General features: G+C 34.9%; 1 non-coding gene across 1 annotated transcript; it reads left to right on the top strand.

The window, feature by feature from the left end:
* Positions 1–6080: 6080 nt before the first annotated feature.
* TRNAV-CAC lies at positions 6081–6154 on the top strand. The gene has a single exon. It is a non-coding gene; the product is annotated as a tRNA-Val (tRNA).
* The last annotated feature ends 10477 nt before the right edge of the window (positions 6155–16631 follow it).

Below are 16631 nucleotides of genomic sequence, written 5' to 3'. Positions count from 1 at the left end.
GACTACGCTTGAAAAAAAATACAAGATTTCTGAAGCAAGCAACAAGAAATTCCTGATTTGCAACTTCATGGATTTTAAAATGGTTGACAGTAAGTCAATTATTTCCCAGGTCAGTGAACTTTTACTCATTGTTAATCATCTTAAGGATGCTGGAATTGAACTTGTTTCTGCTTTTATTGTCGGAGTCATTATTTCTCGTCTTCCTCCTTCTTGGAATGGTTATAAGAAGAAACTTAAGCATGCTGAGACTGACTATGATTTAGAAGGTTTACAGCGTCATCTTCGTATAGAAGAGGACCCTCGTAAACGAGAAATTAAGGATAGTCAACAAACTGAGGATCATTCTAAGGTTAACAGTGTAGATTTTTCTAAGACACCAAATGCTTTGAAACCTAATAATGATACTCAGTTTAAGAAGCAACATCCCAACAAGAAGAGTAAGAAGAAGGGGCCTTGCTTCTTCTGTGATAAACCCGGCCATATTGCTCGTGATTGTCGTCTCAAAAAGAAACAACAAGGACAGAAAAAGGAGGCAAATATGGTCGATGACAAACTTGTTATTGTATTGCAAGCCGCCAACGCCGTTTCTAACAATGAGAGTGGATGGTGGTACGACAATGGTTCAACTGTCCATATCTGTAAAGACAGGCATCTTTACAAGACATATGAATCGGTTACTGGCGAAGGAAACGAAGTTGTCTCTGCTAACAACTTACACAGCAAAGTGATTGGAAAAGGCACTATTGATCTCTCCTTTACTTCGGGAAAGATTGTTACTCTTACTAATGTATTACATGTCCCTGACATTGTGAAAAACCTTGTTTCTGGAGACCTCATTATGAAGGCCGGATTCAAGACGACTTATGAGTCTAATAAGTTTGTATTGTCCAAAAATGGTGTATTTGTTGGACAATGATATGCTTGTAATGGGATGATTAAGCTTAATTTAATAAATAATGGTTCTGCTTATACTATTGACTCCGTTGATCTATGGCATGGTAGATTAGGACATATGAATTATGGTTCCCTTAGAAACATGAGAAAATTAAGATTAATTTCTGATTGAAATTTTGATAATATCTCTAAGTATGAAATATGTGTGCAAGCAAAAATACATAGAATTTCCTTTAAGTCTGTAGTTAGAAATTCTTCCTTGCTTGAATTAGTACATAGTGATGTTGGTGATTTAAAAAATCATGTGACTCGTGGTGGAAACAAATACTATGTTACTTTTATTGATGATTGCACTAGATATGCTTATACTTACTTGATGAAATCTAAGGATGAAGTCTTTGATATGTTCAAAATATACAAAGCAGAAGTAGAGACACAATTAGGACAGAAAATTAAAATTTTACGTTCTGATCGTGGTGGTGAGTATTTTCCTAATGAATTTAAATTGTTTTGTCAATAGCATGGTTTAATTCATCAATATACTGTACCTTATACACCTCAACAAAATGGTATTGCGGAAAGGAAAAATAGAACGTTGGTTGAGATGGTTAATGCTATGCTTATTAGTTCTAATTTGCCTAATTCCTTGTGGGGTGAAGCTATGTTATCTGCATGCTATATTTTGAATAGAATTCCTTTGAAAAAGAAGAATGTTTCTCCCTATGAATTGTGGTTTAATAGGAAACCAAATTTGAGAAGACTTAAAGTTTGGGGTTGCTTAGCATATGTTAGGAAGCCTGATCCTAAAAGACCTAAGTTAGGAAATAGGGCGTATAAATGTACTTTTGTAGGTTATTCACTTAACAATATTACTTACAGATTTTTAATCCTTGACAATTTTGAGATTATAGAATCTGTAGATGTGGAATTTTTTGAGAACTTGAATAGGAATAGTTCCCAAATGCAACCCATAGAAAACCCATTGTTACCTAGTCTAGAATATATAGAGACTAATAACAATGATGAACATTCTGCTCCTAACATAGAAGATATTTCTGAAAGTATAGAAGATATCGAACCTAGAAGAAGTAAGAGAGCAAGGAAAGCGAAAAGCTTTGGTCCAGAATGGGTACAATATCTTGTAGAAGGTAGTAAGAATGAAATTCTTAGTATGACTAGATATGCAATGCATGTGGATGATGACCCTAAAACTTATGCTGAGGCAATGAGTTCCAGAGATGCTATTTTCTGGAAAGAGTCTATCAATGATGAAAATCATTCACTTTTATCTAATGGTACTTGGATATATTGTGATTTACCTCCTGGCGTAAAGCCTATAGGATGTAAATGGGTATTCAAGAGAAAAATGAATGCAGACGGTTCCATTGATAAGTTCAAAGCCAGACTAGTTGCTAAGGGTTATAAACAACGACATGGAATTGACTATTTTGATACATATGCTCATGTTGCTCGCATCTCATCTATTCGTTGTTTAATTGCACTTGCCTCTACACAGAAGTTAATTATACATCAAATGGATGTCAAAACCGCCTTTCTAAATGGTGATTTAGAAGAAGAGATATATATGGAACAATCCGAAGGTTTCATATTTCCAGGACAAGAAAAGAAGGTTTCCAAGTTGGTAAAATCTCTTTATGGCTTTAAGCAAGCTCCCATGCAATGGCATGAGAAGTTTGACAAAGTAGTTTTTTCACATGGTTTTGTTGTAAATGATGCTGATAAATGTATCTATAGTAAGCATGATAGTTCTGGATGTGTGATTCTCTGTTTGTACGTTGATGATATGCTTATTTTTGGATCTGACATATCTCGTGTGGAAGAAACAAAGAAGTTTCTTAACTCTAACTTTGATATGAAGGACTTAGGGGAGGCTGATGTGATCTTGGGAATCAAAATCCTAAGAAAGGGAGATGAGTTGGTTTTAACCCAATCTCATTACATTGAGAAATTTCTCAAGAAGTATGGTCATTTTGATGACAAACCAGCCCCTACTCCTTTAGAACCTACTATAAAGTTAATGAAGAATATTGGGCGTACTCATGCACCACTTGCGTATTCTAGTATTAATGGAAGTCTTATGTATGTTATGCATTGCACAAGACCGGACATAGCTCATGCCGTGGGATTGCTATGTCGTTTCTCAAGTAACTCAGGAGTTGAACACTGGAAAGCAGTTTCAAGAGTTTTCGCTTACTTGAAAGGAACCATTGACTATGGTTTGCATTATAACGGCTATCCCGTTGTATTAGAAGGATACAGTGATGCTACCTGGAACAATGTAAAATCCAAATCCAAGTCGATTGGTGGATGGATATTTACATTAGGAGGTGCTGTTGTGTCTTGGAGTTCCAAGAAGCAGACCTGTATTTCTGACTCAACAATGTTGTTAGAATTGATAGCGTTAACCGATGCATGTAAGGAGGCGGAATGGATTAGAAACTTACTTGTTGAAATCTCATTTTGGAAGAAGCCATGTCCAGCGGTCTTGATTAATTGTGATAATCAAGCAACTATTTATAATGTCTCTAACAAGACTTATAATGGAAAGTCAAGACATGCAAGTCTTAGACATCAAATGGTAAGACAAATACTCAAAAGAGGAGTAGTTGCAGTAAACTATATTAAAACAAGTAAGAACTTGGCAGACCCATTTGCAAAAAGTCTACCAAAGGCAGTGGTTTCAATAAAGTGTAATGAAATGGGACTAAGGTCTGTGAATGAAGTTTAATTGCCCATAGCAGAAACCCAACCTATGTTTTGGAAAGGATAAACAAGGTTCAATGTGGTACCAACAAGTTACGGAGGTGATTATGGAGCACTAATACAAAACTTCCCATTTCTAATTAATGTTGGTTTTCTGCAAGAAAACAGGATGGATGAAAATCCTTAATAAGTCTAACTTTTACCACAAGGTGTCTCGCAGAAATACCTTCGAGACTTACCTATATGAGTATGGAAATCAGGCCGTTTTCTAAGAGAAGAAGACCGTTCTCTAAAGAAGACTCATGAATCCAGGATTTAAGCACATGGCCATTAATGCGCGAGCTACAGAACACACTATTCTCAGAAATCAATATGTGTTGAAATTCCAGTTTTATCATTAGGGGTACTTGGTTCAAGACTAGTTTCACCACTGAACCTCGATAAGGCTTTGAATTTCTTACACTAAGTGAAGGTTCAAATCCAAAAGATACCTATCATTTATGTATTGGTTTCAACGATGATGCTTATTTCCCAAACTAAGCGTGAACTACGTTGGCTTGATCCCACTCGGGTACGTAGGCAGTCACTTTAGTGATGCAGCCACTCTGATTAAATTTTTATTTTTTTTTTTACTTTGTGTTTTTGTGTTTTTCACATTTTTTTGAAATAGGGGGAGAATGTTGGATACTTTCAAGGTTTGCCGCTACGCAGAGTTATACGGTGATCGACCTGACCGGTCAGGTCGTGGGAGTCTAGGGGCAACGCCCCCTAGCAGAGTCCGAGACAGCGTCTCGTGGAATTTTTTTTCTGGTTTTACTTTGTAAAACCTAGAAGTTTCCATTCAAAATTGAACAGACGCGTCTCTTCCCATAAGCCACCATTAATGGCTTTTGGAAGCGTCTGTTGGTGATGAAACGACACTACCAACAGGCATGAATATCACTATAAGTAGCGAAGATGTTCTCCCATTCCAACACATCAAAAACAATCTGTTTTCTTCTTCTCTAAAAAGCATCATCAGAACCTTATATAGTGTGTTTCTTGGTCGGGTCAAGGAAGTACAATCCTTGAATTCGATTACGGTGTTAGGGCTTCATTGAATCCTGAAGGCATAATTCGAGAGACCGTTTGTACTCGCCAAACTTATTGGGAAAGGTCGAATTATTGTCTAAAAGAATCGAAAGAGCCTTGAAGTCAGGGGTACACCATTTTCTGTTTCTGTTTTCATCCTCTTGTTTAACCCAAAATTTCCAACAATATCACATGACTCGTCTGGATCTGACTCAATATGTTTGTTTTTTGAGTCAGACCAAACTCATCTAACTCAAAAATATGTGAGTCAGTGGTTTGGTCTCATGCGTCAGAAAGACAGAAACATTCTATCCCTCGATTCAAATAGGTCCAAGTCATGTGTTATGCCTGAGTCAGATCTCACTCAAATAATAAACAAACAGTCTGACATCTGACTTGCGCCGAATCAGATTTAGATGACGACTCGGCAAAAAATAAACACTCTCAAACTTTGAAAACCAACTAATTTCTGACGTGAGGTTATTTTTTTCTGCAAATACTATAATAAAATTTATAAAGGGAAGAAAATAAGAAAAACTAAAACTCTAAAGCAAAAAAATTATGCTACCTCCGTTTAAAAAAAAGGCTGGTTTCATGTACAAATTACACATAAAATCAGTCTATTTTTGTGAAACGGAGGGAATACTTCTTTTCATCACAAATTAGGCATTACACTAATTCTTGGTTATCATACCACATCCTCTTGGATTTGGTGTTCATGAGACCATAATTGTCCATTTTCTTTGGATTTTCTTTTCCCAAAGATACCCCTTAAATACAATGTTACATCATTAAAAGTTTTGCCCTACCGGGTTCTGCCCTACGAGGCCAGGACAACACACTGATGTCAAACGGATCAAACACCAAAAAGGATTGCACTTTTGGTAAAGATAAGAAGTCCAATTGCAGATAAACGGATAGTATGAGATCAACTGTAGCCTAGCTGACTGATTCTATGTTTGGAGTACACTTGCAGCAAGAGTTTCTCATATTGGCAATTTTGCTGCACAGTGCACACATTTTGAGTACTGCAATTCTGGGTGAGGACCTAGTGGACAATTAATTTTGATCATGGGGACATTTTTTTTTGTAAAGACTAGATCAGACAAAATACTGAGTCGTTTTGATTTCGAGAAAGATGTCCGAGTCAGATTTGGCATTTACTCGTGTATTACACATTGCAAAATGACCTGCCATATCATAAATTTTGGCAATTAGCTTGTCCTTGTCCAGATATTAAAGGCATACCATATGCTGCCAACGGTGGCCGAGCAGCTCTAGTGTGTGGGGGAGAAGTGACAAAATTGCACATCCAAGCGTAAAACACTCAAGGAGGAGATGTTTGGGAGGGAGATTAGGTAAACACCATTGCTAAGATTGCTCAACGAACTGTCTGGGTGGTGTAGTCGGTTATCACGCTAGTCTCACACACTAGAGGTCCCCAGTTCGAACCTGGGCTCAGACATTATTATCTTTTGTTTTCTTTTTGTTATTTTTGCCTGCTGTCACAGCTTCAAAATGTCATATTCCTGCTCCACTGTTTAAGACCTAAAAGTCATGTATCTCAACAAGAATCCAAGATAACAAAACAGAACCCAAAGACTAGGGTCCTGTTTGGTATAGTTTTCAAAAACAGTTTTAGTTTTCTGTTTTTAAAAACAGAGAAAATAGAAAACAGGAGAAAACGCGTTTGGTAAGGACATTTTCAGAAAATGTTTTATATCTGTTTTCTGTTTTTAAAAACAAAAAAATGAAAACAACAAATTATTGTTTTCTGTGTTTTCTCTTTTTTTCTTTTCTTTATTCTTTTCTTGTTTTCAGAACAAAGTAAGAGATGGGGAATGACTGCAAGTGAGTCATGGCTAATATCACTATCTCTTAGACGAATCTTTACATTTGATCCGATTTAGTTGGTTTTCCTTGTTTTCAAAAACAGTTTACCAAACAATTTTTAGAAAATGAAAACAAGGAAAAAATGGTATGTTTTTAAAACAGTGGAAAACTATTTTTGAAAACTGTTTTTCAAAACTGTACCAAACAGGCCCTAGTATTTTAGGTTCAATGCAATAATCAATCAACAATTAGTGTTGATGTTTATACATGATCTTCTTATATCTTCTTTCAATCAAGTCAAGGAAATTCTAAAGATATATTTGACCTAATTAAATTAAATTAAATTAAGCTGTAACTTTCAAACAATGTAGGCTAAACAGTGACATCTCTAATGAAAATTTAATCAGTTCTAGATTTTGTTTCAAAAGTTTTCTCCTCGGCCGAGCATCTTTTTATTATCGGCTCCACCAATTTGGATTGCTTTTCCATTAATCAGTGGGTTCATGACAGTAACGTGAAGAATCAATTAATAAAAATTAATTTTAATTTGTAAATATATATTTTTTGGTCGGATGATGCACAAATACATATCTTTACGTTACGCTTGGTGTATACATAGAAATGGTGGTAGAAAGCTCGTATTTTTGATATGCGTTCGTTAGATATATAACTAATCTGATTAAACAAAAATTAAGTTGTTTTCAAGGAAAGACATTGAAAAGAAAAACACAAAGAAAGATAGACGTACGGTTTCATTTTTGCATGTTCGATATGCCAAATAGCTTTGTCTACAAGGTATCGCTGGTCATAAAATAACCAAACTTAGTACTTTAGAGCTAACGAAGCATTTCTCTGATTAGTTTAATGGCGACCACTTGTCACGGCACGACAAATAGTGTGTCATTTATGTCTTTCATCTCACATTGATACTCTTATAGTATTTCTATTTTATATTGATGCCACTGACAATGTTAAATTGGCCGTCGATTATGGTAATTATGGCGCCAAATAAATAAAAAATTCACGGAACCTTAAATTTCTTCAAAGTCAATTCTCTCATCTTGTAATACTAGGTCCTTATTAGGGGCTTCAAAGTTCATTCCGATGATACTAAAACCGCAGTATCAAGCTTCGAAAGTCCTCTTCAACATTATAGAGAATTCATAACGCGGCTCCGTCATTTTTACTTTTTGTTTTCCTTCTAATTTCATAAAATTGGTTAAAAAGATCAAAATCAACAATTTCTTGGTGAAAATGATATTTAGATTTTGATATTGTTTAAATGGACAAAAATGTAAAAATAGCCAGGATATAAACAGTTTCATCCTACCCATTTTCAAATATTTTTTCTTATTTTTAATTTACATTAGGATGCATCCAGTTTCATCCTTGCTATTTTTTAAGTTAAAGTCAGGATCAATCCAGTTTCATCATTGCTATTTTTTTGGTGTCCATTTCACCTATAATAATTTTTACTCGTCCATTTGAACCATGTTTTAAAAATATTTGGACAAATGACCCATTTTCCGATTTGTTTTCTGTTTTATTTATTTTTTTGAGAAAAAGAAAAGATATATTAAAAAGAAAAATATGTAAAAGATATTTACAGAAGGAGTAAAAGAACTCCTTAATCAACAAAAGAAAAAAAAAACTTTGTAATTCCTTCTGCCGATGTTAATCTAAGAAATTCAGTCATTGAAATAGCTACTCACCATGAGTTTGTCCCTGAAGAGACTGAATCCCTAGACTAACGGAGGCCCAATAATATAAGCCTTATTTTCAAAAAGTATCAACTAAAAAAAAGAAGACCTATCTCAAATCCGTTATTTCTCCCCATTGAAACAAGATTTGGTTCATAGAGTAGCCTCTAAAAATTTCAAATGAAGAACTCCACAAGCAAATATCAAGTTTTATAGCACACAAAAGGTATTCTTTTGATTTTGGCCTCCCACCATGAACTCTTCTATTTCGTTCAAGCCACAACTCCCAACAGATTGTAAAAGGCACGAGGTGCCAGACAAGTTTCACTTTTTTTGAAACTCTCATTAATCTCCAGCTCTGCATGTATCCCCTTAAAAACTCATTAGACACCCACCTCACCTGTAAAGAGTTAAGAAACGTAGCCCAAAAGTGGTTTCCCAGCTGCAGTGTAAGAAAAGATGATCTTGCGATTCAACCTTTTTTTTTTTTGCTCAATCAAAAATGTGTGTTATTAACTATTATTAGAGCAGGGATTTTACATAATATCCAATAAGCCAGGACTGAAATCAAAACAAAATTGGAAAAATTTCCAAATGAAACCTAGTAAAATCTATAGTAGGTTTTGTAAGGAGATTCTAAAGTGAGTGTACTACACTCATAATAGATCTTTACACAGTTTTTATTAAGCCTGCTCCCCTCTTTTGCAAGCTTGTCCGCACTGAAGTTTACTTCTCTATAACTGTGTTCAATTTCATACTTTTTAAGCTTAGGACATACTTTATTCCATCTTGCAGTAACAAACCAGGGCAGTTTCTTACTATTGAAGTCAAGAACTGCAGATTTTGAATATGATTTGAAACATACTTGCAGATGATTATTTTGCACTGTCTGTTCTCCTGCACAGATTATGGCCATGATTTCTACAAAGAAATTTGTAGCTATTCCAACTCCATCTGCTACTGCAACAATAAATTCCATGCCTTTTCTTACAACAAACTCATAGCCCGCCATAACTGGGTTTCCTTTAGAGGTCCCATCACAACAGATTAAGATTGTTGGAGGATCTGGCAAAGTGAAATGAACTTCCATTACTTTAGCAGCATAAGCTTTGCTTATTTTAATCCAAAGAAGCTCAGAATTTGAAGATCATAATCCTCATTCTTCATAAAGCTTTTCAGTATGAATTCACATTCACCATTTAAGAATACAATCTTCTGTTTAATATTTTCCAGATTTTCAACTTCTTCTCCAAATACCAGGATGTTCCTAAAAAACCATATTTCTCTCAATGTAGTGAAAACAGCTGCGATTCAACCTGACTGTTGCATAATAAGAAAATATTACAATTCACTGTCACCACTCTGCTCTGAAGCATAACCCTAGTAGGAACTGAATCATGCATAGTATCTCACATAAGAAAATGCACTTTAGGTGGAACATACTTGCTTTTTACTATATTGTCATGATCCCAGTCAACTTCAGCTTCAGTCAATTTGTTGAATAATACCTTAGTTGTGCACAAACCTTCGATAATATCCTCCTCTCTTGTCACCAACAATATGTTTCTTAAATCATGTTTAATTTCTAACAGATCACTACGCTCCGCTGGATCCAACTCTCTAGAGAAAATGAAGTTCCGAAAAGTTCCTTTCATCTCAGCCAGTGTAGCAAACTTCTGCCTGCTAACTTTATACAATCTAGGATATTTATCCTTCAGAACTCCTTTCTGTATCCACCATTCACGCTAGAACCTAACACTCCTTTCATTATTCACTTTGGTAACAACTTCATAGAAATCCTTGTTAGTTTTAAGAATATCGTACAACATACTTCTTTCCATTGATTCTTTAGTTGGAAGAGGAACCAAACAAAACTCCTCTGACTTTGTCTTCTCACAAACAATCTTTCTCCAAAATGATGTTTTTATCTCCCGTACCACTTAGCCAGTAAAGATTTGTTGATATGTCTTAGGCTTCTTATACTTAAACCTCTCTTTTTCCTAGATTTGCGGATTTATTTTTTGTTATAAGAGTGTGTCTGGTTATCGGTTAAGAAGTGGCTTTTCGAAGTTGAAAAGTGAAAAGCTAAATAGAAAACAACGTATTAAAATAACTTTTTATAATCTTTAAAAAAAAAATAATTTATCCAGCTCTGGAAAAAGATATTATATCTTTTTCAATTAGATTTATTTATCTTTCGAAAAAATTTGATCTATTTAACACAAGGCTGCTAATGGGGGTGTCAGGTTTGGTAGGGGTGTATCAAGCCAAGGCAAAATCTGTTTTGTCTTATTATAATTTTGGTACATCTCCAACTAATCCGATACCCCTATTAACAATCTTGATTTAACAAATCCTTTTTGGTTGTCTAGAGTTCTACTACTCATAATGAGTTATCTACTTGCAACGCGAACTCCTTACCAATTTTTGAGCTAATTCTAAGGCATCACCTTGGAGTCTTAATGAAACCTAGTGTTACTCGAAGCTAGGTTCATATATATAACCGCAACTAGCCCATTACCTGTTGATTTGTATCTACCCATCTAGTCACAATCATATCTCTTGATCATAAGATATTTATTGTAGAGCTTACACGACATAAGACAGCTTTCCTTGAGCTTCTTTTTCTATTCATGGCAATGTTCTTCTCAGTACAAACTTGGCTTAAAAGCTGGTCTTTGGCAAAAACTGCACAAAGGCGTGGGGTGTCTTTATGAACCACCACGAGCATCTCCTTTCCTTCTACAGTATTGTTTCTTCGATTACACCCTCCAGCACCTTCACATGGACGACATATCAAACGGAAAATGAATCGTTTGTCCAAATATTTTTAAATCACGATTAAAATGTACGAGTAAAAAATAGTTTAGGTGAAATGGCCAAAGAAAAAGTAGTAAGGATGAAAATGTATACATCCTGTGTAAATTAAAAATAAGAAAAAATATTTAAAAATGGTCACGATGAAACTGGTTACATCCTGGCTATTTTTACATTTTTGTCCATTTAAACAGTATCAAAATCTAACTATCCATTTCACACATGAATTATTGATTTCGGTCTTTTTAACCAATTTTGTGCATATCTAAAAGAAAAAACACCCGCCATTTCACGTGAGTACAACTGTAATTCTAACTGACAAATACATAAATGGGTCCCACGAATAACAAGATATTTCTGTGGGTCCAATTCCGCTCCCTCTATTTTATTCTCAGTGTGTTTTTGTGTAGTTGTTGTATATAGCTGTCAAAAACTATTGTCCACTGACGAAGCATTTTTAATCATAATACTAGCATGTTTTAGTGTTCGTTGAGGGCAACAAGTAACAACAACCAGATGGGTTCGCACGATCCGAACTAGTTGTTGATAAAATTGGATTTTAGCTTTAGATTGGTACACTCGTTTTGTGGATATAAATTGAAAAGGACCCAAAATAGAAGTTGAATTTTAGCTGCTGACCATGTGGACAAATGGTTGATCCATGTTACCAAAAGAATTTGGTCAGTTCAAATCTTGAATCATGATTTTCCATACAATGAATTCTATCGTGCTGATACTTCTCTAATATTATTTTGATCGGTAAATAATTTGGTGTTAATGAGTTTGAATTCGGGTCACTGATATCGTCATTTAAGATTTTATACCATGCTTATCGATGCACACGACATTTTCTTTTGAACCACCTACGGATTTGGTCACAAGACTATGGCATGCACAAGTTCAAGTTTGAGAAACCTAAAACATTATCAAACTTGCCTGGGGATCACTGTTTTAGGAAAATGGGTAGTTTGGGATTTGAGGAGGGATTTATGATGGCTATGATAAATCACGCATGTGGGGATGGCATTTTTATAGAGACAAAGAAGCTTGGTCCTTACAAAATGTTCCCCCTCTAACCTCACCATCTTAAGTTCACTTATTGGCCTTTGGACATCCAAAATGCTTCATAGAAATAATATATGGATTTCTACCAAAATCTCTGAAGATCACTTCATCATATACAAAAGCTAATCGTCTCATTTAGACTGTAAAATTTGTGGTCCATGAATCCATGTTCTTGTGGAGATGAGAGAGGTGCAATGGTGGGAAACACTTAATTATACGAAAACAAATGCGTCCATAAAGAAAGCACCTTGGATTATGACAAACTGTCAGGCACTCTCGTATTGTGGGAGACTACAAACAATCATTTACTCGGAGCAATGGATGGAAATTCATACGTTCTGCGACATTTTCGTTGGGCTCTGATTTATCTAGTGTGCTTGTAAGTTGTTGTGCACGTTTTGGTTCTACTTCTCCGCCTCAAGATTGAACAATGGGTTAGATATCGAAATATCGCGAGATTATTAGGGTGTATCCCTCATTTTAAGTGCGAGTTGGAATGGTACTATGTGCATGGCCTGCATGCACACCAAAAGTGTGAGTTGGTCAAAATGTATGAGTCGGAATGGTCTCATGTGATTTTTATTCGAACCGAATGTAATTCTTTATATATATATATAGGTAAAAACACAATTCTTTTCTAATCACAAACACACTTCTCTTCGACTTCATCTTTCTGATCATGTCTAGTTCTAGTTCTTCTTCTACTATGGATGGTTTATCCAAACTAAAACTAGTTCTGATGAAACAGATGGTGATTTTGAAAAGACGTATTGTTGTGGAGTAATCAAACTAAAAGGATTTTTCAATCGGACCATCACTAAACAGAAGGGTGTAAAGAAGGAAAAGAAAGAAAAAAAGTCGGAAAAAGAAATGACGGAGGCGGGAAAGACAGAGAAATAAAAGTCGAGCTTTTTACTAGGTTCAGATGGGAACCATGTTAGGGAGGATTAGTGAGAGTGAATGTTGATCTTCGTTTCTGATTAGTGAGAGCGAATGTTGATTTTTCTTTATTGTCCTTTATAAATAGGAAAATGTCGTTTTTAATAATTATCATAATCAAATATTTTTCTTAACAAAATTGGATATGTTTTTCTTCTTATTTTTTCGATAAATAATTGTTAGAGAGACAAAGAAACAATGTGGAATGAAAATAAAGACCAATATTATCGTTATGTTCTCTCATCTTTAAGTTCGTTCTTCTAAACAATCAATTTTTTTTTGAAGCATAATATTTATTGATCTACTAAGGGTCTATTACAAGAAGGTATTAAATACCCGAAGATTGGAATACATAAATTACGATAACATGACAGAGAAACAAAATGTGATAATCATTCTTCGGCTTATAAATGCATCGGGGATAGATGATGAGGATGTCAAAAGTTCGTAGGCCTTCGACGAATGCTTTCCACAATAAAAGTTGTGTTTTTGATGGACCCATATGAGTCCGGAGCTTGGATGTTGGTGACCGGTGTCGATGCAAATTATCCGAGAAGGAGGACTGTCTACCTCTTTGTTCTCCTGTGTTATCCATATCTTCAACCTGATATTTAGTCTTGAATTTGAGTTGAAGTAGTATCCAAACTTCTTCCCTTTGGGATCTAGATTTAAAAGCTAGTACTACTAATACAAAATTTTACTAAACTGAATAGATATTAAATACAACGAAAGACTGTTACTGCTAAATAGATACTAAAGATACTGAACTGAAAGGAGTAGAAACAAATACGACTCGACTACACTAATATTTTTCTGAAAGGAAAATACAATGAGACCAACAAAAACTAAGTAAAGGTGATGGATTCATCGACCCATTCATACCAATTGGATTTTGTGCTTGCTGCCATAGGAATATGAAGGTGAATGTGAGGTTGCAGTATGTACTTCCAGCTGATGTTGGATACCAAATATTTAGGAAAGAAGACTCCGAGCATTGGTGAAAAAGTGGAAATATGCTGAGCTTAATATCATGGATGCTAATTTAAATCTCAAAAATGTTATCACAGAGACTAAGGTAAAATCCAGTTCAAAATTATCTCCCAAAAAGACCAATCAAATCAGAAGAGACAACTACCAGGATAACAATATATCCATGGTAGAAAAACTAAAAACCAAAAGAATCAGTTAAACCTTAGCAACAGAACAGAATTTCAAAAAACACATTGGAGAAACCAACACATGGCATAGATAAGAAAACCAACATGACTAAACCAACTTCTAAGACTGAAGCTAAACTGGTGGTTAGAGCTATATGCCTTACAACATTCAAAACAGTCAAAAGAAACCGAACAGGAAACAACAACTAGGCTTCATTAACCCAAAGAATCTAAGAAGGATAGGCAACAAAAGTAAAAGCTGAAACTGATTATAACGAAACTAATTACAACCAACATCAAAGCAGCAAACAAGCTCTTAAAATCAAGGTTTAACTAGTTAAACGAAAATTTTTGGTTTATTTTGAGATATAGGTCCGGTAACAATTAAATTCAATGGGTCTATATAAATCAGCAAATCAAAATATTAATCTCTGGGAAACAGGGAGGATTATAGCTTAATTAACAGATCTAGCATCCATATATGAGATAGATGGCAAAAAAGTTTCTTAAAATTTTCTGAAGAGGAGATTGAGGGGGTATTGACCTAAAATATTACCTCTTAATGAAGAGAAGAAGTGATAAAATTGGTTACAACCCATGATTCATATGATATCGATGAAGCTCAGGGCATAGAAATCTCCACGAAATCCAAATCTCATCGATCAGCAAAATCTAAGCAAGTATAGAAACATCAGGAAAGAAGGGGATATCACAAAAATCAGCAAGCAGGCGACCCAATAGGCTTTGAAGGGGTGATGGATCAGGGATTTAGTCGGTGAAGAAAGCTAAATCCATGGCGGCTATTTTAGGTTTATAGATTTTTTTTCTTTTCTGATTTCTGTTCTACACAATCAATCTAAACTAATAATTAAGGAAAACTAAACGTACTGCCCAGATATGAAAAGATCTGGGCAGTTAAGCTAGAGAAGGATGGTTTTCCCCTTTCTGTAAATGTTCTGTGTAGAGGAAGAAAGAGGATACAATCAATTATTTGTAAATGCTTGTTAAAAATTATTACCAAAATCACTTTTCTATTTATTATTATCCACGTGTCTATTTTATTATAGATGATCAATTTATTCATTAGACGGACGCAAATTTCTCTAAATAATTAGCAACATAAAATGGATTATCAATTTATTTATTTATAAGAGGGACGAGTTACTATTCAATTAACATTTACACTATTATAGAGATAGTTGTGCCTTTCTTATCAGATTCGAGTTCTTTCTTTTTCCAAGTCCAAATCTTTCTATATTATTCTTTGTTTACAATCTCTTTGAAAAGAATATAAGAGACTTTTATCCTACTCATGTTTATTTGTTTTATTTCGCCATAACTGCTGCCATAGGGGTACTAATTTGCTTAAGAGGATATAAATAATGTAGTGACTCTAGTGAAGGTTGTTTTGTCTTGTATACATTTTGATACCTTTTTTTTAAGGGAGGACGGGCTTAAAGAAGCCCGCAACTTTTATTCAGATACCTCATTAAAGTTGAGGTTTGAAGCAATACAATCTGGTGGAGAATTAGCATGCCACCTGCAATTTACATTTTCTTTCATGGCATGTTGACATAAATTATGAGCTAGAAAGTTAGCATTCTTAGGAACATTTTCAAATCTAATACTGGAAAAACAATACGCATCTCTTTTTACTTCCAGGATCACTGATCGAATGCTCCACGTAATTTCCCTCGAGACACCATTAACATCATCAGTAACGTTTTTTGTATCCCCTTCAATCACCACCTTTTGCAGACCAAGACTCTTTGCCAGCGAAACACCAAGCTTACAAGCAATCGATTCTGCCAATAGAGGGACGTAACATCAAAACGTCGATGTTTCACATCCTAGGAATCTTCCTTCAAAATCATGAGCAATTGCACCAGCGGCTCCATTATTTGGAATAAATGCAGCATCAACATTAATCTTCACAAAATTTGTTTCTGGAGGAGACCAATGCTGATTCCCTAGATTTTTTGAAGGAATGATAGAAGAAGGTAATTTGTTTTCCATGCAGAGATTAAAATCCGACATTGCTTTGTGGATGATGACTGCTTGAGAGAAGACGTGCCCAGAAAATATCATGTCATTTCTTAACTTCCATATATTTCAAATGATACAAACTCTTTGAATAAAGTTGTTATCAATGTTCTGTTCCATCCACCATTTGATGATGTTAAGAGGAGAATCATTAAATCCTGCACAATCAAACTCCATTGATACTTGCAGGAACACCATCTTGGAATAGGGACAGTCAAAAAGAAGATGAAAGATAGTTTCATCGTTAGATTTACACAACGTGCATGAATTATCCCTCTGCAAGTTAAATCTGTTGACATGGACTTTAACTGCTATACCCCCATGCAGTAGTTTCAACATACATATGTGAATTTTTGGAATGATTTCCGTGAATGACCAAAATTTTTTC

This window comes from Papaver somniferum, chromosome 4 (genome assembly GCF_003573695.1).
Source record: "Papaver somniferum cultivar HN1 chromosome 4, ASM357369v1, whole genome shotgun sequence".
Classification (NCBI taxonomy): domain Eukaryota; kingdom Viridiplantae; phylum Streptophyta; class Magnoliopsida; order Ranunculales; family Papaveraceae; genus Papaver; species Papaver somniferum.
The sequence above is the reverse complement of the archived record's forward strand: the minus strand, read 5'-3'. Positions and strand labels throughout refer to the sequence as shown.